This window comes from Dryobates pubescens, chromosome 17, assembly GCF_014839835.1.
Source record: "Dryobates pubescens isolate bDryPub1 chromosome 17, bDryPub1.pri, whole genome shotgun sequence".
Lineage (NCBI taxonomy): Eukaryota > Metazoa > Chordata > Aves > Piciformes > Picidae > Dryobates > Dryobates pubescens.
The window spans coordinates 4,009,333-4,032,356 of record NC_071628.1 but is presented as its reverse complement, the minus strand read 5'-3'; the positions used below and the strand labels follow the sequence as shown (position 1 = coordinate 4,032,356).

Here is a 23,024-nt window from a genome sequence, read left to right as displayed (position 1 = left end):
AGCTGAGCTCATCACAGTGCCACCTGCACCTCCAGGAAGATGCAGCTCCTCAGTGGGGAGCCCCAGGGGGCTGTGACAGCTGGGTGCTAGGACAGAGCTACTGAAATAGCTATGAAGGAGCTGGCAGTGCCTAACTGCTGCCTCAGTAATGCAGTTAGAAGCTCCCGGCACAGCAGCTGGCTGCTGTCTCACTCCTTCATGCTGAGTGATCTGTGGGTTTTGTGGCTGCCTTTATGGGGGTTTTACTGTATTTTTTTCCCCTTTATACCTTTTGGCTGGTGGACAGAAGCTCGGGAGGCCTGGCTGTGCGGTGTCCTGGACGTCAGCACCAAGCAGCAGCATCTCCTCCACCCATTCCCTGGCTCCCCTGCTGCCACCTGCCGAAGGTGGGTCCCCACTGCAGCCACCCGAGGCATGCAGCCGGCTGCTGCTTCAGCTGCTTCCTGGTTTCCTAGAGATGCTTTTCTCTGCCTTCCTCCATCTCCGTTTCACTTCTTCTCAGGGAAATTTCCCCCTTTCTCTCCATTTTTATACCTAGTCTCTGCCCAAGCGCAAACAGTCAGTTCATGTCAAGCCTCGATGGTAGTAGATAATAAAATACCTGAATCAGTCCCAGGATCATCAGCAAGTCTTTCTTGATACAATTTCCAGTAGCATCCCATGAAAACATCTCCCCATCTCTTTTCCCCTCCAGCTGCATTACTGGAAAAGTAGCCTGGCTGTGATGCCCTCTGTCTCAGGATTCAGATGAAGCCCAGTGCACATTAAACTCATTAAAGTTCCTTCTGACATGGCTTGGAGCCATACTGGATGTGAGGCAAAGACAGCAGTAAAGAGCTAAAGTGATTTTAGTTTGAAAATCCCAAAGCTCCTTTTTTTTTTCCTTATCAAAGGAGGGGGAGGTTCCTCTGCTTCCCTCAAGGAAATTCCCCAGAAAGCAGAGCTTCAAGAAGAAAAGGCTCTTCCAGACAAGCAAGCAAGAAATGAAACCTGAACCCCACCTTCTTTCTCCTGTCTCCTTGCATCTTGACTGACAGATTGTATTGAATTCCTCTGTAATTGAATAGAGCACATTTTCTTACAGCCTTAGATATTCACACTGAACTGAGTCTGCCTGAAAATTACACAGATTAAGAAGGAGTGCTCTACCACCAGGCTTAGACCATTTGCTATAGCTACAAGGTAATCATGGGAATGTGGAAAGGCTTTGGAAGTGTAGCATTTATGGGCAATTTAACTTGAAAAACAGCCATAGCTCTGCTATCTGGAAAGCTCCTGACAGTGCTGATCTCTATTCCATACAGGGGAGCAGGATGGAACTGTCTATAACCAGCAGCTTCATCGTAATGGGCACAGAGGGACAGCAGATTTAAGGTTAATACTTATTTAATGTAACATCTAGAATAAGTGTTTATCTGTACATAAGCACACAAAGGAGAAGGAGGAAATCTAATGATGTAGCTTTCTTATTGTTAATGCAAGTGCTTGCCTGGCTCCTAGGAAGTCTGCCTCGAAGATGGGAGCTAGAAGTGGCCTGCTCTGAATTATCATAGAGCCATAGAATGGTCTGGGTTGGAAGGGACTTCTAAAGGACATCTAGTCCAAACCCCTCTGTAGTCATCAGGGACATCCTCAGTTAGATCAGGTTGCCCAGAGCCCTGTTGACCCCCACCTTGAATATTTCCAGGGCTGGGGCCTCAACCACCTCCCTGGACAACTTGTCCCAGTGTTCCATCACCCTCATGGTAAAGAACATGTTCCTCACATCCATCTTCTCTAATTTCAAACCATTACTCCTAGTCCTATCACTGCAGGCCTTTGGAAACAGTCTTCCTGCAGCCTTCTTGTAGCCCCCTTCAGGGAGGCTGCTATTAGGTCTCCCTAGAACCTTCTCCTCCCCAGGCTGAACAACCCCAGCTCCCTCAGCCCGTCCTCCTAGGAGAGGTGCTCCAAGCCCCTAAATTATACAATGCCTGCTCCTTAGAGTTTGCTCTTCTCTGAGATTTCTCTGTCAGGAATGTGCAGGGGATCTATGCTGGGTCTAAGCCTGTTAAATTGCTGCCTTTATTTCTGTTAGGTTTTCCCCTTCATGTCTCACAAAATTAATACCTGTGCATGGGTGCAGGGTGAGAACAAGCAGCCATTAACATGACAGAATTCATGAGGTGAAAAAAAGAGAAAGCCACAGAGGACCACTGCAGTAATTTCTTGCCTGTGTGATATATTGTACATAAATGCACAGTTTCTTGGCAATTGGGCTGCCACACACACACAAAGGCTTTTCTGCTCTCCACTCAGAGAAACCCACAAATAATGCTTATTCAGTTCCCAGCAGCTTCTGATCTCCTGACTCAGCCTTCTCTGCATAACAGGCAGGCATGTCCAGAACAAAGGATGTTAAATATTAATGCTGAGGACTTTGCTGCTGATTGTGCCATTGACATGTAGGGAACCATTCACCTCTTCCACATAAATAAACTCCTCCTGACGTGTCAGAGCTCTGCAAAGTCAGAGTTAACCTGACAGTGTGTTCCTCCATTTCCAAAGATGAAAACAGGGGAAGAAAGAGGTGTGAGAGCTGCTCTTCAATGGTTCACTGCACTTGTGCTCGGGACTTTAAACCTAGAAAAACAGAATCATTATGAGAGGGAAAAAGAAAAAAACAAACAAGGGAGAGAAAATGCAGGAAAAAAAAGAGATGATGTTTAAGGTGATGCTGGAGGATGCAGCTGCACTGCTTTTAGCAGAGCCTTGCATGAGACAGCGGCAGTGTTACACTTGAGTGGGTCCAGCACTGCCAGCACAGGTCCTAGTGCACTAATTAGCTTTGCCTTTCCACCCAGACCCACCAAAGTGCCCGAGTTTGTCTGCTGAAGCCTGTCTTATGGAATGGTTTCTGCTGGATTAGAGAACTTTAAGCACCCTCATCCCTTTACATTCAGCCATTTGTAAGCAGTGATGCTGCTGATGGGCATTGTCTGATGTTGCATCTCCCTGGTCATGCATCAGTGACACCTTTTAAGAGCAGTGGCTCTTTGGCAAACCAAAGCTTCTATGCCACAAATAGTTTTCAGCTAAGTGCTTACAATTGTGCTAATTTTCTGTTTTTCTGGCGGGGTACAGCCTCTCCAGCTCATGTTTCCAGCTCAGGTAAATTGATACTGCCTCAGTGCACTTTTGCCCTGAAATCTCAGTGTCAGTGCTGTTGTGTGGCTTTTAGATAGTTTGGGAGCCCCTCTGGTTCAGAGGGCACAAGTGCAGAGCGCGTTTTGCAGCCCATACTCTTGTTTGTGAATCATGTATCTGAGGAGGTGATGGGGCTGATGTTATATAGCCATGCAGCCAGATCAAGTCCTCTTTGCCCATTTAACCATGCACACACATGTACCTTCACAATCAAGCCTTACACTCACATCTCTTCGGCCCTTGATAGAAAAGTTTGCACCATTTTATCCATCTCCACACCAGGTCCTTTGTTTTCCATTTTCTTCCTGCAGCTCTGGGACAGCTGGATTGTTTGCAGGCTCCATCAATGTGCCCTTCTGAATAGAAAGATGTTAAGCTTCCCCATGTTGCTGCCTTCCATGTCAGGCAGCCCATGAGGCTCAGGTTCCCCCCCAGCACCATATGGCACTGAGGAAAATGGTTCTTCTCTGTCTGAGATACCTGGTTACAGCTAGCAGTGATTAACAGAGAGATTCACAGTTGTGCCTAGGGTGCAGAGGTAATTAGGAACACTGTTAATCACAGTGCAATGGTAAAGAAAGTCTCTCAAATTTATTACCTCCCTCCCTGTTGATCCTGCAATGGAATTTAACACAAATTTACCCAGTCTAGATCTATCCTGTGTGGGAAACAGTAAGGGACTTTGCTAGGAACTGAGAAGAGCCCAGCAGGGTCATTGGGGTGCTCATCTGGCCAGGCTGATGCGTATTTCCCTCACCTGCAATCCCACCTGCAAGTGGAGATGACATGGTGGCAGAGCAGCCTTCCTCTGAGGGCAGCTGTGATGGAGCTCAAAGAGCATCTCTGGGACTGCCCCAAAGCCCTCTCTGGGGAAATGCAGCTGGGAGCAGTGCTGCCCTTTGAGAGCGCGACCCATGCAAGGTGCAGTGAATCTGACACACACACACACACAAATAGAGTTCCTGTGATGTGAAGAATTTGAAGAATTAATGAGCTGGAGAACTCAGAAGAATGGTGACAGGGAAGCAAAGTGACACTCTGTGACACTGTGATAGACTGGCTTGCTTTTTAGCTTTGCCACTGTCTTGATACTTGGCCTGTAGCATACAGGAGTGGAGACAATAAATGGACTTCTGAGTTGCCCCCACATCAAAGCAATCAGTGCACTGTACCTAACACAAAGTGCAATTAAACCAAGGGGACAGTAAAGGTGAACTTTGGATTTGAGTCCCAGTTTTTAATGACCAGGCTTGAAAATTCCTAACTTAATCACCCACTGCATTTTCCACATGGAAGTGGTGCTGCCAGTGTGGTCACAGGAACTGTACCAGCAAGCAGACAGATGAAGAGAGGCTTTTTGTAGCCAGGTGGGGGTTGGTCTCTTCTCCCAGGCAACCAGCACCAGAACAAGAGGACACAGTCTCAAGATGTGCTAGGGGAGGTTTAGGCTGGATGTTAGGAAGAAGTTCTTTCCAGAAAGAGAGATTGGCCATTGGAATGTGCTGCCCAGGGAAGTGGTGGAGTCACCATCACTGGAGGTGTTCAAGAGGAGGCTGGATGAGGCACTTGGTGCCATGGTTTAGTTGTTTAGATGGTGTTGGGTGATAGGTTGGACTGGATGATCTCAAAGGTCTTTTCCAACCTGGTTAATTCTGTTCTGTTCATACCCAGCTTTTAATGGTGTCAACAATTACAAACACAGCTGAGCTGGAGATTTGGATCAGGTGAAGTGAGAGGAGAGCAGGCTGTAGAGTACAGCACAGTGAAGAAAAGTGGAGTGTGTCCCTGGAGAGGCCCTGGGAACAGTGGTATTTCCTAGTGCTTGTACAGCCTGGTTTATTCTATGTATGTATGTATGTATTCTATGTATGTATTCCATGTATGTAATGCCAGTAGCACCAGCACTGCCTTTTAGGAGGGGAAACTGAGGCACAGAGTGGGAAAGTAGCTTTCTAGCTGTCCCCTGATGGTAGAGCCAGAATGCTCAACTGGACTTGCACTTCCACTTCTTTTTCTCTATCCCTTTGGCAAGTACAAGGGATATGGGCTGCTGTGTAATTCCATCTCTGTTTCCTGTCTGAGAAGCTCATAGCTCCATGGTCCTCTCCAATGTTAGGTTACAAGAAACAGCAATTTACATCAGCCAGTGAAAATCTTTATTGCTCTTATTATCTGGACTGATTTGGACATCTCTTTGTGGAGGGGTACTGTAGGGTGTAGACATCCCTCCATGTGCATTAGCAATGCTTTCCTAGGAGCTAGGAACTGTGTGCTGTATTTCTCAGTAAGATACTTCCTTCTGTTACCTGGTTATCTCTTTTAATAATACAAAATGGTTGTGGAAGGATTTCCACAGCAGACTGTGTTCCCCACTGCTGTGTCTACATGGTCTCTTGCAGGCTCTGAACTGCACAGACAGAGGATTTTTCCTGCTGTTGCTTTTCCAGCAGTGGACTCCCAAATTATGAACACAAGGGGATTTTAAACAGAACAGGCTTATCCCACAGCAGGATTATCCCTGAAACAGAATTGTAGAATTGTTAAGGTTGGAAAAGACCTCTAAGATCATCAAATCCAACTGCTAACCTAACAGTGCCAAGCCCACCGCTCAACCACGTCCCTAAGCACCACGTCTAGACGGGTTTTGAGCCCTTCCAGGCACAATGATTCCACCACTTCCCTGGGCAACCTGTTCCAATGCTTAACCATTCTTTCAGTGAAGAAATTTTTCTTAATGTCCAACCAAAACCTCCCCTGGTGAAACTTGAGGCCATTTGCTCTGATCCTGTCTCTTGTCATCTGGGAGAAGAGACTGACCGTCACATCGCTGCATGGCACACTGCCCAGTCTCACCCTCTAGCATCCCAGGGACAGGGGGCTCAAGTGTAGCAATGTTCTAGTAGAGGAATGAAGCATAATTCCCACTCATGCTGGGATTCCCTTCTACTTCCAGCTAGAAACATTCCTGTGTGACAGCAATTTAGAACAATTAATAAATTGAATCCCCCACGTAATGAAGAATTCTGCTAGAGAGCTGCTGTTTAGGCACCGGGTTGGGTTTTATTACAGTGATGACATTACAGAAGCTTTGCTGCTCTCTCTCTCTCTCTGCCTGCCGTGCAGCTTCTCACCCTGCTGCCTCCACACCCTCCTTCCCCGCTCGCTTTGCAGTCGGGCTGGGAGAGGCAGGGACGCAGGTAGGACAACCAGCCCTGGGCTTCCTCCCAGCCCTGGGCCGCCTCGGCTGGGATCCCCTGGGCTGCATCATTGGCATGCAGCGCCCGGCAGGACTGCATCACTGCTAGAGCTGATGCCGGCACAGAGCCTGGTGCACCGCACACCGCGTTGCGCTGCACCGCCGGCAACTTGGGGCGCCCCAGGTAAGAGTGGGTCGCTCCCTCTGCTTCCCTGCGAAGGGGTGAGAGGCAGCTGCTGGAGGGCTGGCAGCCCACGGGGGTCTCTGAGCAGCCGGGGAGGCAGCTCTAGGGGCAGGGAAAAGCTCTCTGTAGAAAAACTAAAGCAAAAGATGCCACCGAAATGGGGGATGAGCGAAGGTGCAGAGTCGGTGTCTGAGCGGAAATGAATCAATAGGAACTGTCAGGGATTCCATTAGCTTAATGAGATTGGAAGGGTCAGAGAAGTCGTGAGCGAAGCAGCAATTGGCAGCAGCCCCGTTCCGCCGCCCTTGCTCTCTGCAGGGAGCACAGGAGCTGCTGTGCTTGGGAGTTTTAGCTTGGGTTTTATGGAGTGCTCCCGGCGTGTGTCCAGGTTGTGGCGGGCTGGAGTGGCTGAAGGAGACAGGGCTTGCCCGGGGGCTGGGGCGGTCGTGTCCGCATGGGAGCTGCGTGTGACTGCGGGCTGGTGGCAGCCCGGAGCTGTGTGTGGGTGTGCTGGGACCCGGGCACACCCCAGCCCCCTTTGCAGCCTGCCAGCACTCATTTTAATTGTCTTCCCCTCATTATCCTTCTCCACTCTGCAGGAAAGCTTAAATGCAGCTAAAGCCTGCAGTTAGTCACCTCTGGTAGGAAGGATTACACGAAGCCACAACGTGGTGACCTGGGGAGTCTGAGGGCTGGCTCTCCGAACGGCAGCCGTTACAGGACAGAGGTTCTCTGGCTGAAGTTCCCGAGTGTGTGCATGCCTGCAGCACACCCTGTAGCACAGCCAGAAGCACACCTCTGCAGGGACCATTTTTCTTTCAGAAGAGAAGTGATGTTCAAGGGAAATTTTCACTCCACGTGCCAAGCTGCAGGAGTATGCTCCATAACACCAAGACCCCCTTAAAAACAATGGCTAGGAACTGGCTTTGCTTGTCAGGGATGACCTCCTCTCAGGGAAAGAAAGAAAAAGAGTGAAAAGCTGCTGGTTATAACCTACAGGTGAGGAACAGAGCAGGCTCTGTGTGTTCTGAGGGGAAGCTTTGCTCTGTTTAGGTCAGGCACTTGTAAGCACATTAATTCGAGCTCAAAGGGGTCTCCTGCCATGGGGAGTCATGGCAGAAATTTCAGGTAGGATGAGAGTAAGTCATGAGTCTGGCATGGCAGGAATATTGCTGTTTCATGACTCATCTGGGTCCCTGGTGGTAACCATTTGGGGGGAAGAGAGAGGGAAAGGGTTAAGTCTCTTGCTTACTTAGCCAGATACTGAAATATATATCAATGCTGCACTGATCATTCCAGGGGGAAAGCTGCTCATTTGAACAAACACCTTAGTGCCTCTGTCCCTAACACTTCATGCACTGAGATGCCCTTGGTCAGACTGCTTTGTCCTACAGGACAACCTGGAGGAAAGAGTGGGAGCAGAAACAGCAGCCAAGGCTTCCTCTGATTCTTCTTCCCCATGGAAAAGCCCCCCTTCCAGCCAGCAGAAGGAGGAGGGGAACACCTCCATCCCCTGCAGGAGAGCTGCCACAGGCAGCAGTCACCTACATGGGGATCCTGGTCTCAAGAGGTCCATATAGGTCCTAGTTAGCTGTTGATGTCTCCCCTCTTCAGAGCCTTGCTGTGAGAGGCATGTCCACCAGTATTAGTTGAGCTCAGCTGGAGATCAGATCTGCACTGACACCTTTGGTTTCCCTGACACAATTTTACAAATGCCTGAGTGCTGGGGGAACCCTCCTGGAGCATCAAAGCCAGGCCCAGAGCGCAGCTGACAGCAGACAGCCTTCCTGTTCCTTTTGCCCATTTCTGAGAGGTCTGTCCCATGAGACAGCTATGCTGTGTGCACCCATTTATGTTCTGGAACACACTGAATGAAAGCCCCTGGTTCCTGACAACTATTGACTGAGGCAGCTGAGCTAAAGGTGGAAGCCCTGGGTTTGTGCCTCCTTGTTCCATGCATCTCTTAACCTGCAAATGTACAGCTGGATGCTCCCCAGAAGTCAGCCTTGCACATGCAGGTGACCTCTGCAAATCTGGCTGCTTGTCTGCAGGCAGGGCATGGGCACCAACTTCTGAAGTCACAGCCAGAGTCAACATGAAAAATCCCATGAGGAGAGTAAGAGCACATGGCCTGGTGTTTGCTGCAGGGGGGTGTCATAGAGTCACAGAATAGAATCATAGAATCAGTAAGGTTGGAAAAGACCTCAGAGATCATCAAGTCCACCCTATTACCTAACACCTCATGACAACTAAACCATGGCTTCAAGTGCCACATTCAAAGCCCTATTGAACACCTCCAGGGACGGTGAATCCACCACCTCCCTGGGCAGCACATGCCAATGGCCAATCTCTCTTCCTGTGAAGAACTTTCTCCTCACCTTCAGCCTAAACCTCCCTGGCACATCTTGAGACTGTGTCCTCTTGTTCTGGTGCTGGTTGCCTGGGAGAAGAGACCAAGTCCCACCTGGCTACAACCTCCTTTCATGTAGTTGTAGAGAGCAATAAGGCTCTCCCAGGCTAAACAACTGCAGCTCCCTCAGCCTCTCCTCACAGGGCTGTGCTCCAGACCTCTCCCCAGCCTCGTTGCCCCTCTCAGTTTAGTTCCAAACCAGGAACTGAACCAGCCTATACCTGCATGGAAAGGGCAAGGTGCTGAAGATGCATCTCTTGCTTGTAATAACATCTGAGCTGGGAGATTTTCTTTTGGTGAGAGGAATTAAGAGAGATGACAAAGGCAGGCAAGCCCCCTGTGGTGATGCTGTCCTGCTTGTGGAGCAAACTGCTGGACAGCATTTGGTGAGGGTTTTGAGGCACAGCCTGCACTTGGTGCAGCATCAGCCCAGCTCCCTTCCTTGTCTGCACTGAGTGCCAGCCCACAGGTCCTGCCCTGGCCACAAGGTCCCAGGATTGCTAACTGTCTTGCTGGGGAAGCCAAATCTGGCCTTGAAAATCCCCTTCCTGCATCACCAGTTCAGCCAATTGATTTTCCAGATCACGAGCTGGAGCTTGGGAATTGTTCCCTCCTGAAAAGATTATGGAATGATTCCTGTGCTAATGACTGCTTTAATGTTATGGTCCATAAGGACTTTAGAAGCCAAAAAAAGAGGAAAGATAAAAGATGTTCTAGGAAGGGGGAGCCTGTGGTGGCTCAGTCAGACCTTACTTCCCCATCTGGAGCAGAGGGAGGAAGGTGATTGCACTTGGAAAACAAGAGGAGGGTGAGGAAAGATGTGGTCTGCCAGCCAGCTGCTGAATCTATCAGAGAGATCTTCCCAGCTTTACCTCTCTTTCTGTGAGGGCGAGCAGGGAAGGTAGAACATTACTCATTGCTTTTTCTTTTCAGCAGCTCTCTGGCAAATGCTCCAGCCCGAGGGCAGGTGGCAGGGCCAAGTCACCATCCTCAGCTCCCAGGGCAGGCTACTACAACCTGCTGTGTGATTACCCATGTGTAGCACTTACCCTTCTAACCTCCCAACCTGGTGTTGTCAGGCTCTGTAGTTCAGGACCACGCCACCTGTTTCCAAGTGTACAGTAAGACAACATATCCCCTGACCCCACCAAGGAGTCTGGCATTTATAAGGGATAAAATCTGCTTCTGGAGATGAGTCTGCCGTGATCCTGCTGGCTTCCACGGAGCTGGTCTCGCCTCTGCTTTACTAACCCTGGGTTTCTTGCGCTGTTACTCCATGGGCTGAAACCAGTTTGCCCCAGATTTAGGCAGTGCCTAAGATGGGACAGAGAGGCAGCGCAGGGAAAATGTTTCCATGCTGCATGGGCTGCCACGCGAGGGGAAGGCTGCTGTTTATTAAGGTAAGGGCTCTGCACAGAAGGGGTAATCCTCTTTCCATGAATTATCCAGCCAGGGGATTAGACAGCTTTAAACTCCCCCAGGCCGCCTCTGCTGTAGCCAGTCTTGGTGGGAGCCAGGGGGGCAAGGGCTGGAGGGAGGGGGAGAGGTGCAGGCAGGTTGCTGATGACTCATTTGTCTGCTGCCAGCCTTGCCAAATGCTCCGAGAGGTCACTGGGGGCCCAGACGCAGAGCGACACGCGAGTGACGTGCAAGGCGAAAGGGAACATTGTGGCATCCTGATTAGGAAGGAACATGGAGCTTTATAAATAATTGCAGAGAGGAGGGAGTGTGGCAGCAGGTAGGAGGAGGGAGAGGAGACCCAAAGCAGCAGTTTTCCAAAGTGTGATATCCTTGCTAGAGTCTTTCAAGCTGTTTTTTCTAGCCAGAAAGAGGGATGCTTCTTGAACTGCAGCCGATGCCTCTGAGAGGGTGCTCCAGACCCACCTGCTCAAGCTGGCTCTGCAAATGCAGTTCTGGGCATGCAAGTTGGGTTCATCTATCTGGAGTGCAAATGGATCACTGTCAATACTCCATTAAAATGTTGAAAGGAGGCCAACACCACAGCTCGGGGACAGTAAGGATGAAGGGAGAAAGGAGATGTAAGAAGTGAGGCAGGCTGGATTGCACCAAAACCTGAATATTTCATCCACAGTCATGGGGTGAGTGCCCTGTTCATAGAGAAGACAGATTTCTGACCTTTACCTAGTTCATAGCTGCTAAGGAAAATGGAGTCCTGTCACTACTCTCACCCTGGGAGCTTGTACATGCCACAGAGGAAACATTTTTGTTCCTCCTCCGTGTGAGTTTGGAGGGAGGAAGAAGGAGAAAGGCTTGGCTATGCCATGCAGGGCTGACACCCGGCTCTGCAGGGATGCCAAAGAGCCCTTTCCACAGTGCTGAAGGCAGAGGGAAAAGGAGAGGATCTTCTTCTGAGGCAGGAAGAGAGTCCTTGTCAGGGAGACTGAGCTAGCTGTCACCACTGATCTTCTGGATCTTGGCTTGTGATGGGGCCACTCTTTTTCCTCCCCTCATCTCTAGAAGCTGGGATATATCTCAAAACTAGTATGGTTTCTCTTTCCTTCACCCCTTTTTTCAGGCTAGAACCAAGAAATCAGTGCAGGGTTTTGATTTCCCTGACTGTCTTCACATTTTACTGCTGTTTGGAGGTCTTGTCACCTTATCCTGGAGTTATATCCCCCTGGATGCTAACCATGTGAACCCCCACAGGACAGCTGCTATCCTTCAGACTTGCTCTGGCCTCCCTCGTCTGAACTGCAGAAAAGTCAGGTTTGTTCCTGGGGAAGTTAAATGCACCAAAGCACTTTTATTTTTCCTGCATTAAAAATCAATTTATTCCACTCTCTGCTGCTTTATCCTAATAACCTAAATCAGGATTTCAACCCTATTGTATTTTCCCCTGCCCAGAACCGGGACAAATTGAAAGCTTCATCCTGCTGTTCAGCATTCTAGAGGATGCTATTTAAATAACTTCAGGGGAGTTTGAGTTGAACAGGGAATAAGTGATCAGGCTCCCAACTCACTGCTAGGAAGGGAAACCCCTTGGCTATCCTGTAGCTCCTGCCTTGCCCACACACCAGACACAGCTGGAAGTTGGGAGCCTCTTCTCTAGAAGTTTTTAAGGCTAGGCTGGACATGGCTCTGGGCAACCTGATCTAGTAGAAGGTGTCCCTGCCCATGGCAGGGGGTTGGAACTAGATGATCCTTGAGGTCCCTTCCAACCCTGGCAATGCTGTGACACATGGGCAGGGTCGGTGCAAACCCTGGCTTGCTTCTGCAAGTGAAGATAGAGCTAGAAATCCCCGGAGAAAGCCTGGACGGAAGAGAGAGCGCAAAGAAGGGAAAGACCGGGGAAAGTCCTTGCCTTTAACATGAGCTACTGTGTCTCCTCCCTGCGTGGAACGTCCTCAATTTCCTGTTTAACTTCAAGTCAACACATCTGTCACGTTAGCATCCCCCGCTGCCCGGCTCCCCCCAAGCCAGCCCCCCTCCCATCTGCTCTCCCTCCTGCCTCCAGCCTGGCTCGGCTCCTCTCGCATTGTGGCTGGGGTGTGTGCATGCGCCTGTGGTCGCTGCTGCCTGATGGACTTTTCCACCGCTTGTGCTTCAGTACCTGGATGCAGTCGCAGCGGGATGATCGGCTTGGCTTGCAGAGCATTTACTTCTAATCTCCGGCTTGTGACATCCTAGCGGAAAGGGACAACGCTTCCAGGAGCTGCTCCACGGGCTAGAAAGAAGGGAAATGGCTGGTGAAGAGCTATGATGAAGTATTTCCTAGTTCTGGTAAGTGATGCTTTTCTCTGTGGTCCCTTTCTGGATAATCGGTCCGGATGCAAAAGTACTAAAGCTTAATGGGGTGAAAAGCACAGGGAGGGGAGCTGAAAAAGAGACAGAGAGAAAAAAAACAGCCAATGAAGCCCATTTGGTTTGTACTGAAGCTTTTGCAGGGGTCAGTGCTCATCAAAGCAATTTAATTGCTATTAGTGAGAGGCTGGGAGCTGAGCAGATTAGACAATGTGTGTGCCTAGGCAGCTGGAGCAGCTTTCACTCACATGCAGTTTCATCTCCTGCTCTGTATCTTTTTTTCCCTGTGTGATTCCCAGCTTGGTCTGGGTACCGTTCAGAGCTCTCTGACAAGCACCAGTGCTGCTCTCCATGGGGCAGTCCTAGGTGAGCTACTACATGAATGCTGCTTTTTCCCCCCTGCCTTACACTCTTTACTGCAGGAGTTTTGGAAGGTTATTCATGAATTCTTGCCCCTAAGGTGTTGCTTAAAGCTCCTCAACTGTTCCAGCTCATAGACTGTCTCCACTGCAAAGTCTAACTGCATTTCCCCCTGAAACCAGTGCCCTGGGTGCTGTGAATAGCTGGGATATAGTTACAGGTGCAGATGAAGATGTTTGGAAGGAAGAAGGTCTATCTGGACTAAACACTACTGGGACTGTGAGCTATCTGATGTCCTGGACATTGGCTAAGTCTAAATGAGAGGTTTGAGAGCTGATTTATCTCACAGCACTCTCAAAATGGGCGTCCTGCTTCCAAGTTGAGTGACAGCAGAGCTCTTACCCTAGCGATGAATTTAGGGCCCTTGTTTAAAGAGGATCAGGAAATAATAAACTTAAGAAGAGCCTTTTCAATCTGGCTCTATTGAATCTGCAAAGGTCTGTTCATAAAATACCTCTGCTGGCAAGAAACAGAGGAAAAATACAGCAGTGAAGCTCTGGCAATTGTGCTGACAGTTACAAAGCTATGGCCTTTTGGGCAGACCCATGTACCACCCAAAACCTGCTGCAAAATTTGCTCTGGGGATGCCACAACAGATCCTTTTCTGGATTTAGTTGTGGCAGGCAGAGCTAAAAACTGTTCCTGGAGAACACTGCAGAGATGATTTGTTGATAAAAATATTCTGCTCATGCTGTATTCACACAGAGAAACCTCCACTTGCTAACAAACTCACACGTTTTCCCTGCTCTTTGATGTTAGATACCATGAGTGGGGTGCTCTGGTAGATGTGCTTATTCCAGGGCAACCCTGAAGTTTCAAGCATCAGTTCTGTTAAATCTAAAGAAGATCCTCCTCTCCTGAGCTGCAAGTTTTGCCTTGGGTTTTTGTTTCATGCGTGTTTTAGGGTGGCAGTCATTGGTACAGGGTCTGTGTCTGGCAAGCAGTGAGTGAAGTGAACACAGGAAAGTGGAAGGGGCTTTGTGTGACTCTCAGTCCCAGCACTGTGCAAGAGAGAGTGCAGGAACTGCCAAATTTGTTGGTTCTGAGGGGGTTAGATGATTGTATCTGTGGGAAAATCTTCTCAGAGAGGACAACTTTTGCTTCCTCTGCCTGAAACACTGTGGTTTGTTTTAAAAGGCTGAAACTCCTTCATTCCCTGTTTGCTGCTGAAAACACTTCTGAGCGATAGAAATGTCTACAAATTTGTTTTTCTTGTTGAATTATCTCCTAAAACCTGCAGGAATGGTGATGTCAGAGTGTCTCTGTGCCAGTTTTGTGTCTGTGTGCTCGTGACTTTCCCCCCACCCCCATTCAGGCTCAGATGCTGGCCAGTGATGACTGTGCTATCCTGCTCCCTGCTGCAGTGCTGCCTGGAAGGGTTAACTTCCACTGATTAATTAATGGCTCTGTGACATTTATAAAGAGAAAATCCTCACACCCAGCTGTGACAACTTTGCTACATCTGCCAAAAGAAAATTCTGGGGCCAAATGATATCACTATTATTATTATTAATCACAATTATAATAATTATTAACTGTAGTATATTTATGATTACCATTGTTATAATAATAAGCATCATTATCATATTTATTATTACCACTGTTATTATCACCATAATAATCATTATTACTATCATAATCATAATTATTCTTGTCATCATTATTGTTATTTATGATATGCTAGATGCACAGATTTATATAGTACCCCAAAGGTATTGCCTGAGAGATGCTGATTTGATGCTGGAGAAGTGAAGGACAGGTCCTGAAATCTTTGTCCCTGGATGGAGACAGGATTGAATGTGCTACAGGATTAAAGAGTGTTATGATTTCCAGTTGAATTTTAGCCTTTTCTCATGCACATTTGGGCTATAAAGGGCAGATTTCCTTTGTGAAAGCATCTCATTTGGTATATGAGACCCATTTGGCCATATGAGATCCTAAGCAAAGAATACCTCAGATGATTCCTGTGAAGACACTTGGCATCGGTGTCATTATCTCTTTGAGACAAGGTAATCAAGGAGATGGAGGAAGAGACCTTTGGAATGTGTCCAGAGAAGGGCAACAAAGCTGGGGAGGGGTTTGGAGCACAGCCCTGTGAGGAGAGGCTGAGGGAGCTGGGGTTGCTTAGCCTGGAGAAGAGGAGGCTCAGGGGAGACCTTATTGCTGTCTACAACTCCCTGAAGGGAGGTTGTAGCCAGGTGGGGATTGATCTCTTCTCCCAGGCAACCAACACCAGAACAAGAGGACATAGTCTCAAGCTGTGCCAGGGAAGGTTTAGGCTGGAGGTGAGGAGAAAGTTCTTCCCAGACAGAGAGATTGGCCATTGGAATGTGCTGCCCAGGGAGGTGGTGGAGTCACCATCCCTGGAGGTGTTTAGGAAGACTCTGGGTGGAGCACTTGTTGCCATGGTTGAGTTGATTAGATGGTGTTGGGTGATGGGTTGGACTGAATGATCTCAAAGGTCTTTTCCAACCTGGTTAATTCAATTCTAGTCTAGTCTAGTCTAGTCTAGTCTATTCCTTGCCAGGGAAGCTTCCCCATTATTTGATTGCAACTGGAATCCAGTCACCTCGTGCTTGTCTCTCCAGATTTCTGTTACCACATCTGCTAAACTGCCACTGACTGTTTGCGTTTCAGATGAAGGCTTCCTCCCTCACAACCCATCTGCTCAGCCTGCTTGTTCTTCCCTGTGCAGTCACAGCTTTGTGAACATGTCCATGCCATGGAAACACAGTGGTGTCGAGAGGAGAAGGAAGAGGGAAGCAAGGTGGACATTCAGATTCCCATGGCCAAGTTGAGTTTCAAATAAGAGCTGGGTTAGAAGAGGAGGAGAACCTCTATGGGACAGAATTGAGCCAGGGCAAGGGAGCCAGGCAGGTCAGGCCACCTTGAGGACCAATCTTCTCTTTTTCTAGTACTATCCTAGCAAATCTTCACAATTAAGCATCACAGATTCTCCCACATCTAAGGTGACATAGCTCACCTGGGTGGGTTCTTGACTGCCTCAATGCCAGGGAGGAAGAAGAAAGTAAGGTTTTTCATGCTTGGAGGCGGCAGGGAGTGGAAATCCTTTATGGTGTTTTAGTCTGCCTCTTCAAAGTGAAGCAGCTACAGGTTGTCAGAGCTGTCTTCTGCTCACCTTGGTGTAAAAAGCCTGGGAATATGATTACATGATACAAAGGGATGTGACAGAGATCTACAAAGTTATGAGTGGCTCAGGCAGTGAGTAGGGCTGTTGACTGTCTCTTTGAGTCCAAGATCAAGGCAACATCACAACTAGTTAATAGAAGCCAGATATAGATCCAAGGTGCCTCTACCTGACTGTCTAAATGTGAGGCAGTCTTGGTCCATAACCTAAATTATAGTCTCCAGATAATAAGAACTGCTATGGCCAACATGACCATCAAATCATAGAATCATGGAATCATAGAACCAACCAGGTTGGAGAAGACCTCAGAGATCATCAAGTCCAACCTATTACCTGATACCTAACAGCTCCTGACAACAAAGCTATGGCTTCAAGTGCCACATCCAATCCTTTTTTGAACATCTCCAGGGATGGTGACTCCACCACCTCCCTGGGCAGCACATTCCCCTGGCCAATTACTCTTTCTGGGAAGAACTTTCTCCTCACCATGAGCCTAAACTTCCCCTGGTGCAGCTTGAGACTGTATCTTCCATGAACTGCCCTAGGTGCAACCAGGTTGTGCCCTCATAGACATAAGATACAGGCAGTGTAGAATGGATGTATTGAGATGTACTTAGCTGTGTTTTCTTCCCCCAGGTCTTAAGGTTAGCTGCCACAGCACACAGCTGTGAGGTCTTGCAGACTGTGCCAGAGATCTGGGGCATCGTGGCCCAGCTTAGCTCAGCTTATACGACAGCCACTCATCCCTGGTCTGCACTTTCTGGAATGAGAAGGATCTGTAATGAGGGGGATAGCCCACCCATGGCAGGAAACAGCCATCTCTTAGGTGGAGCAGAGCATGAAAAAGAGAATATGTTACATTTAACAGCAGAGATAGTGGGAGGGAATGGAAAGCATCACTTGAGCCCCAAAGCAGAACTTCAGACTGAGGAAATTGCTTGTGGTGGCCCATGTGTGGGCACAGCCACACGAGAGATGCCCTCTCTCTTCTTCTTTGTGGTTGCTGTTGTGCTGCTTAGGAGGCAGACTTGGTGCTTTTGCATGAGGGTTGTGGCAGGCCTGGTGCTGGGCAAGCTCCTACAGGAGATGCTGCAGGGCTGTGAGGCAGCTGGTTAGCAGTGATTCAGTGTTTTGCTGTAATTTGTGGCAGCTCTTGAGGGATATGGGTTTGCAAGAGGCTGGAATTCATCCACTCCTGACAGGTTGATGGGTGAATTTGTTCAAGCTCTGATTCCCATCAGTGGCTGCCTTCCTGACCCACCATTCTCCCAAGCTGACAGCAAGAGAGAGGAATGGTGTCCTCAGGACAAGGCAGCCCTGGTCTGTCTAGCCAGCAGCACTGCAACACAGAAAGCTTCCCAGTCCTGGCCTGAAGATGATCCCTGTGGGGTGTTTTGTGAAATGTGAGAGGGTTAGTCAAACCCCTGCAGGAGATTTTTTGCCACAGGGAAAGTGCTGTGGGAACCAGTCTGCTCCTGCACATGGTATGTATGTTCTACACCTCTCTTCCTCCTGAGGATTCACATCTGGTACTGGAGGCTGTCAAGACACGAGTGCTCACAGCCAGGTCTCAGGGTCTGCTCCCACCACATCCCTCCAGACAGCAGGAAAAACCGACCTCCTCTCTGGGACATTTCTGTTGCCCTTTATGGCAGGTGGTCAGGCTGCAGATTTGCCTGCCTTAACTGCTCTGATTATTGCAGCTTACAGGTTCCTGACCTCCTGAGCTCATACCTATGCCCTTCTTGGGCATGCAGGCTGCTCCTACTGTGTCCCTTCTGCCTAATCACTCTGAGAAAACCCCTGCAGAGGTGGTAGTGGCTTCTTTGAGAAACCTCTTGTATGCAGGCAGTGATGGTCCTCAGAGATGCTTACAGACATCTCGTTTTGCAGCTGCCATCCTCCTCTGAGGCACATTCCAGAGTGGACTAGCACAGCCAGACTGTGAGGCTAGAGGCAGATCAAACTGGATGCCTCCATGAGGATGAGTGGCAGACTGGTGAGGTTCAGGTAACAAGAATGGAAGCACACAAAAATGATTCTCCTGGCACAGAGGATCTATTACACTGGTCACTCTTGCCAAGGGATAGAAGCTCTTTTAGATTTACAAGCTACCATGGACAGGTGGATCCTGGGTTTAGACTCAGGGCTGTAAATCCAATAAAATAAGCAAAATCCCTCTGGACTTTCAGGGGAATAAGACATACATGGGCTGTTGGGAGGGATGTGGCATCTCATAATGCCATAAAAACAAACGGTGGTTATTGTCCATTCTGCTTGCTGTACACAGGGTCCAGAGTTCTCTCTGCCCTGATAGTTGGGAGGGAGGGGAAGATGAGGTGATTTGGTTGGACTTGTGGCTGCTTGGGGCTCCAGGAAGTGTGAGCCTTTTACAGAGCCCTTCCACAGCTGTGAACTGGCTCTCAAATGCTTTGAGCCCTCTGCAAGGGAGGAAAAGGGAACAAGTTCATTACCATGAGGGTAGTGGAATACTGAAACAGGTTGCCTGGGGAGGTGGTTGTGGCCTCATCCCTGGAGATATTCAAGGTGAGGCTGGACAGGGCTCTGAGCAACCTGATCTAGTTGAGGATGTCCCTGCTGCCTGCAGAGGGGGTCGGACTGGATGACCTTTGGAGGTCCCTTCCAACCCAGACCATTCTGTGATTCCCATCACCAACTTCACTGAAGCTCAGGGTGGGCACCAGCAAGATCAGCCACTTCTTGGAGGGCTACATTCACTCTGCATCCCCACGCCACAAGCACTCCCCGCCCGGATTCGCTGCTGCTTCAGCAGGGCTGTCTCCTCGCAGGGCTCCAATGTACATTAATTAGGAGCGTGTGCAGATGAGGTGTTAAATGATTTCTACACAGAGCTGGACTGAGAAATCCCAGTGCTTTCTCCTCCTGCTGTGTAGCTGCCGGTGGAAATGAGTCAAATTTTCCTGGCGTCCAGGAAGAGCTGAGGAGGCTCTTTGCTTGCCACGCAGACCCAAAGCTCCTGGGTTCGGTGGGGGCTGAGCCTCCCTAGTGAGCCAAGCCCAGCTGCGAGCAGCGCGAAAGGAGTGCGGAGCCCTTTGCCAGCGGGGCTGGCGCTGTCGTGACAGCTGGTGTCGTCATCACTGCCGTTTGTCAGCCCGCGGGGGGCTGTGGTGATGCTCTGCCGTTGAGTCAGCCTGGAGACCATGAGGAATGCATTTTTTGCATTCTCAGAGCCAGAGGATGGAAATTCAGAGCTGATGAATTTTAATTATTCTTGTGTTTGTTATTTAGCACTAACTGAATATGCTTTTGGTGCTCCCCCCCCCCACACCCCCCACACCCCTTCTTTTAGATAAGGGGGGCTTGGGGGGCTATTGGTATCTATTTCATAATGGTAGCAAGATAGAATCCTTCCTTTTAGGAACTCAGACACTGCAAAATGCCAGAGATGCTGTCTTTGCCATTGCTGGGACCGGTGTGGTGTCACCTCCAGCCCAGGGTGTCCAGCAGCGAGGGAAGGAGAAGCCAGAGCCTCACTGGACTGCTGAAGGGAGAGCTGCAAAGGGCTGGGGAGGGTGCAGGACTCGGGGGCTTTGGCAGGAAATGCTCAAGGACCAGAAGGTCTTATTTTTGAAAGGCCAAATGTGACCACCAGCTAAAGCAGGAGACTTCAGGGGCTCCTTCTTAAGGCTTCATTTTAAAGCAACATGTCTTTAGCATGAGGCTAAAACCAGAATCTGTATTGAAAGCTGCACAGCCAACCCACTGAAGGATGATGTCCTTTCAGCCCCTCTAATCCCACTCACACATACAGGACAGACACTAAAGGAAAGATTAGGGAAAGGCTAAATTTGCCCCCACACACTGCACGTCCTGCAAAGCCCTGTCTGCAGCCAAGATTTACACACTGCCTGCTTTAAAACCAGAAAGAAGTGGGAGAGAGCTCAAGCCCTGCTGGCTTTACAATGACAAGGCACTGAGCACAGCGATTTGCCAGCCATGAGTAGGACAGAAAGTAAAGACTTACACCTGGAAGGCAGCTGAGAAGCTGGAAGAGAAGAATGAAAAATAAGGTGCTTCAAAGCCACTCTGTTTGCAAGCTGCCAGAGCTAAGGCAGGAGGCTGAAACAGCGCTCCCATTTGGCTTTCTACCACGGCAAGTGTGCAAATGAGGAGAGTGCTAAGGGCTGAGAGAGGCTTGGGGAGGACTCACCCCCCCTCAGCCACTCCATGCCAGGCAGCTGCTGCCAGTCCTCCCTGTTCCAGGCCATGCAGCTGATTAAATATTGAGAGGGTTTGGTTGCTGTTGCTTGAAAGGTTCTGTCTGGATGAAAATGAAGTTATGTGAGGACAAGTTTATGCTGGTACAATTAGTCTGTGTTTAAATATGTCTGACCATAAATAGACCAAAAAATAGCTTGGTGGGTTTGAATGTTAAAGGCACCGTTAGGACGTGGGTTTGGGTTGCTTGGTTTTGGTGCCAAGGTGTGGGAGAGCTCAGGGAGGGGGAGTACTGCAGGTGGGGGTCAGGCTGAGTTATCAGGGAGACTCTGGGGCATCCAGAAGCTGCTGTAGGTGCTCAGAGGATGGTTGTGATGGGAGCTAATGCCTGAGGGTTGCGTGTTCACACAGCAGCCTTGTTCCAGGCTCAACTCCCACATATCCCTGGCACCCTGGGTGAGACAGTGATGGATGGAGATGGAGGCAGAGAGCAGGGAGGGAGAAGAGATTTGTGATGGGTTATAGGATTAGGCAGAGGCAGGAAGAGAGTGGAGATTACAGGTAGTGGGCAAAAGTGGATGGAGGGAGAGGTGAAAAGAGCTGATGTTTTTGAGAGGCTGCTTATAAACAACAGGAGAGCTCCATGAGGAATCAGGCATCAGATAACTAAGCAGAGAAGGAAAGAAGCCAATAGTGAAGGAAGAAGGTCCTGTACTGACTGCTGGCACAACCAAATCTCAAATACAGACCAGAGCATTTGCTTTCAGGTGGAAGTAGAAAACCTGACCACTTTCCTGCTTCCCAGCCAGTCCTAATGGGGACTGAGAGAACCTGGAGGCTATTTTCTAGCTTGCAAGGTATGCACAGCTAGGGACTCCCTAAACTTTATGGCTTGGTGGCTTTCTGATAGAGCACCAAAGAGGCAAGCCCTCATGGTTCCCATCGGTAGGTACGAGAGATTTCCAGTTGCCTTCCTGAGCTTGTGGATAATCTGAGTGCTGGATACCCACCCATGGAGGTCCCCAAATCACTGGTAAGATCCATTTGTGCTTTCATGGCTATGTACAAAATTGCTCCTTTCCTGTGTCCAGTCCCAGTGAGGACAGAGCAGTTCCAGTCTCTCAGTGGGCTGTGTGCAGCTAGGCAGAGCAGCAGGGCTTGGTCTGAGACATTGAGTCACTTTGAGCTGTCAGAGAAGATCTGCTTGAGCAGGAAGAGAAAATTCCCTTCATTGTCTGGGTGTCCAAAATAGATGTCCAGATCTTCTGCCCTGGGACTAAGGGAAAACTTTAGGAAAATCTCTCTGATGTGGTTTATCTCTCTGATCTGGCACAGGTTGCCCAGGGAGGTGGTGGAAGCCTCATCCCTGGAGGTTTTTAAGGCCAGGCTGGATGTGGCTCTGAGCAACCTGCTGTAGTGTGAGGCGTCCCTGCCCATGGCAGGGGGGTTGGAACTGGATGATGCTTGAGGTCCCTTCCAACCCTGACAATTCTATGATTCTAAGTGTAAATATATGCAGAGAATAGTTGTTCCCTTGATTTAAATGCTGCTCTGATGTGCACAGATCCTGGATAGTTTTGCCCTTAGGGAACCCACCTAGCAGAGAACCAGCCCCACCCATGGGGGAGAAAGACAAGCTGCTTGTCCTCTTGGGTCACATATGAGTTTGGGTAGAGAAGGGAGAAGCATCATCTCCAGTGCCTGAAGGGAGCCTACAAGAAGGATGGAGAGAGGTTGTTTCCAAAGGCCTGTAGTGACAAGTAGAGAAGAGCAGATTTAGATTGGATGTCAGGAACGAGTTCTGCACCATGAGGGCAGTGGAACACTAGAACAGGTTGCCTGGGGAGGTGGTTGGGGCCCCATCCCTGGAGATATTCAAGGTGAGGCTGGACAGGGCTCTGCACAACCTGATCTAGTTGAGGATGTCCCTGCTGACTGCAGAGGGAGTTGGACTGGACGCAGAGTGAATGTAGCCCTCCAAGAAGTGGCTGATCTTGCTGGTGCCCACTGTGAGCTTCAGTGAAGCTGGTGACAGGAATTGGGTTAGGTTTCATTTCATGTAGTCCTTGCACTGGACTGCATTTCTTTTAGTATATGATTATCACTACTTTGTGTTTGCTTTCCTCTATAAATCCAGTCAAATCTGCCATGATTTTACTAAATATCTCTAGGGTTTGCTGGCAGCACTGTGTGTTAGGGGAGTCCTGTAGGCAAACCTGTGAGTAAATGTACAAGCAAAGCTCTTCTAACTCACAAGCTGAGCTCACTGGGCAGCATTTTCTAAAGCCAACAAGGAATTTAGCAGCATTTTTCTTCCCTTTTTCTTTTTCTCCAGTGGTGAGGAAAAAAAGGATCACATTTATCTCTCTTGCTCAGACTGAGGTGGCATGTCTGCAGCAGAAGCTGCTGTTCACACTTTCATTATTCTTTAGAGCTAAATGAAACTTGATGGCAAAAATTCCATTAATCAGTTCGGCTTACAGCAGCTATTGATCAGATCCTAAGTGGTTTTTAATGG

At 49.1% G+C, this 23,024-nt stretch overlaps 1 protein-coding gene across 3 annotated transcripts in view; it reads left to right on the top strand.

The window, feature by feature from the left end:
* Positions 1-6,349: 6,349 nt before the first annotated feature.
* SV2B (synaptic vesicle glycoprotein 2B) overlaps positions 6,350-23,024 on the top strand; it is a 70,262-nt gene continuing 53,587 nt past the window's right edge. For 2 of the 3 annotated variants that reach the window (XM_054168994.1, XM_054168992.1), the window contains exon 1: positions 12,462-12,717. The gene's annotated coding sequence lies outside the window, so the exon portion shown is untranslated. Of the gene's footprint in view, positions 6,567-12,461; positions 12,718-23,024 lie in introns of those variants that run through there. The other variant, XM_054168993.1, reaches the window with a different exon arrangement.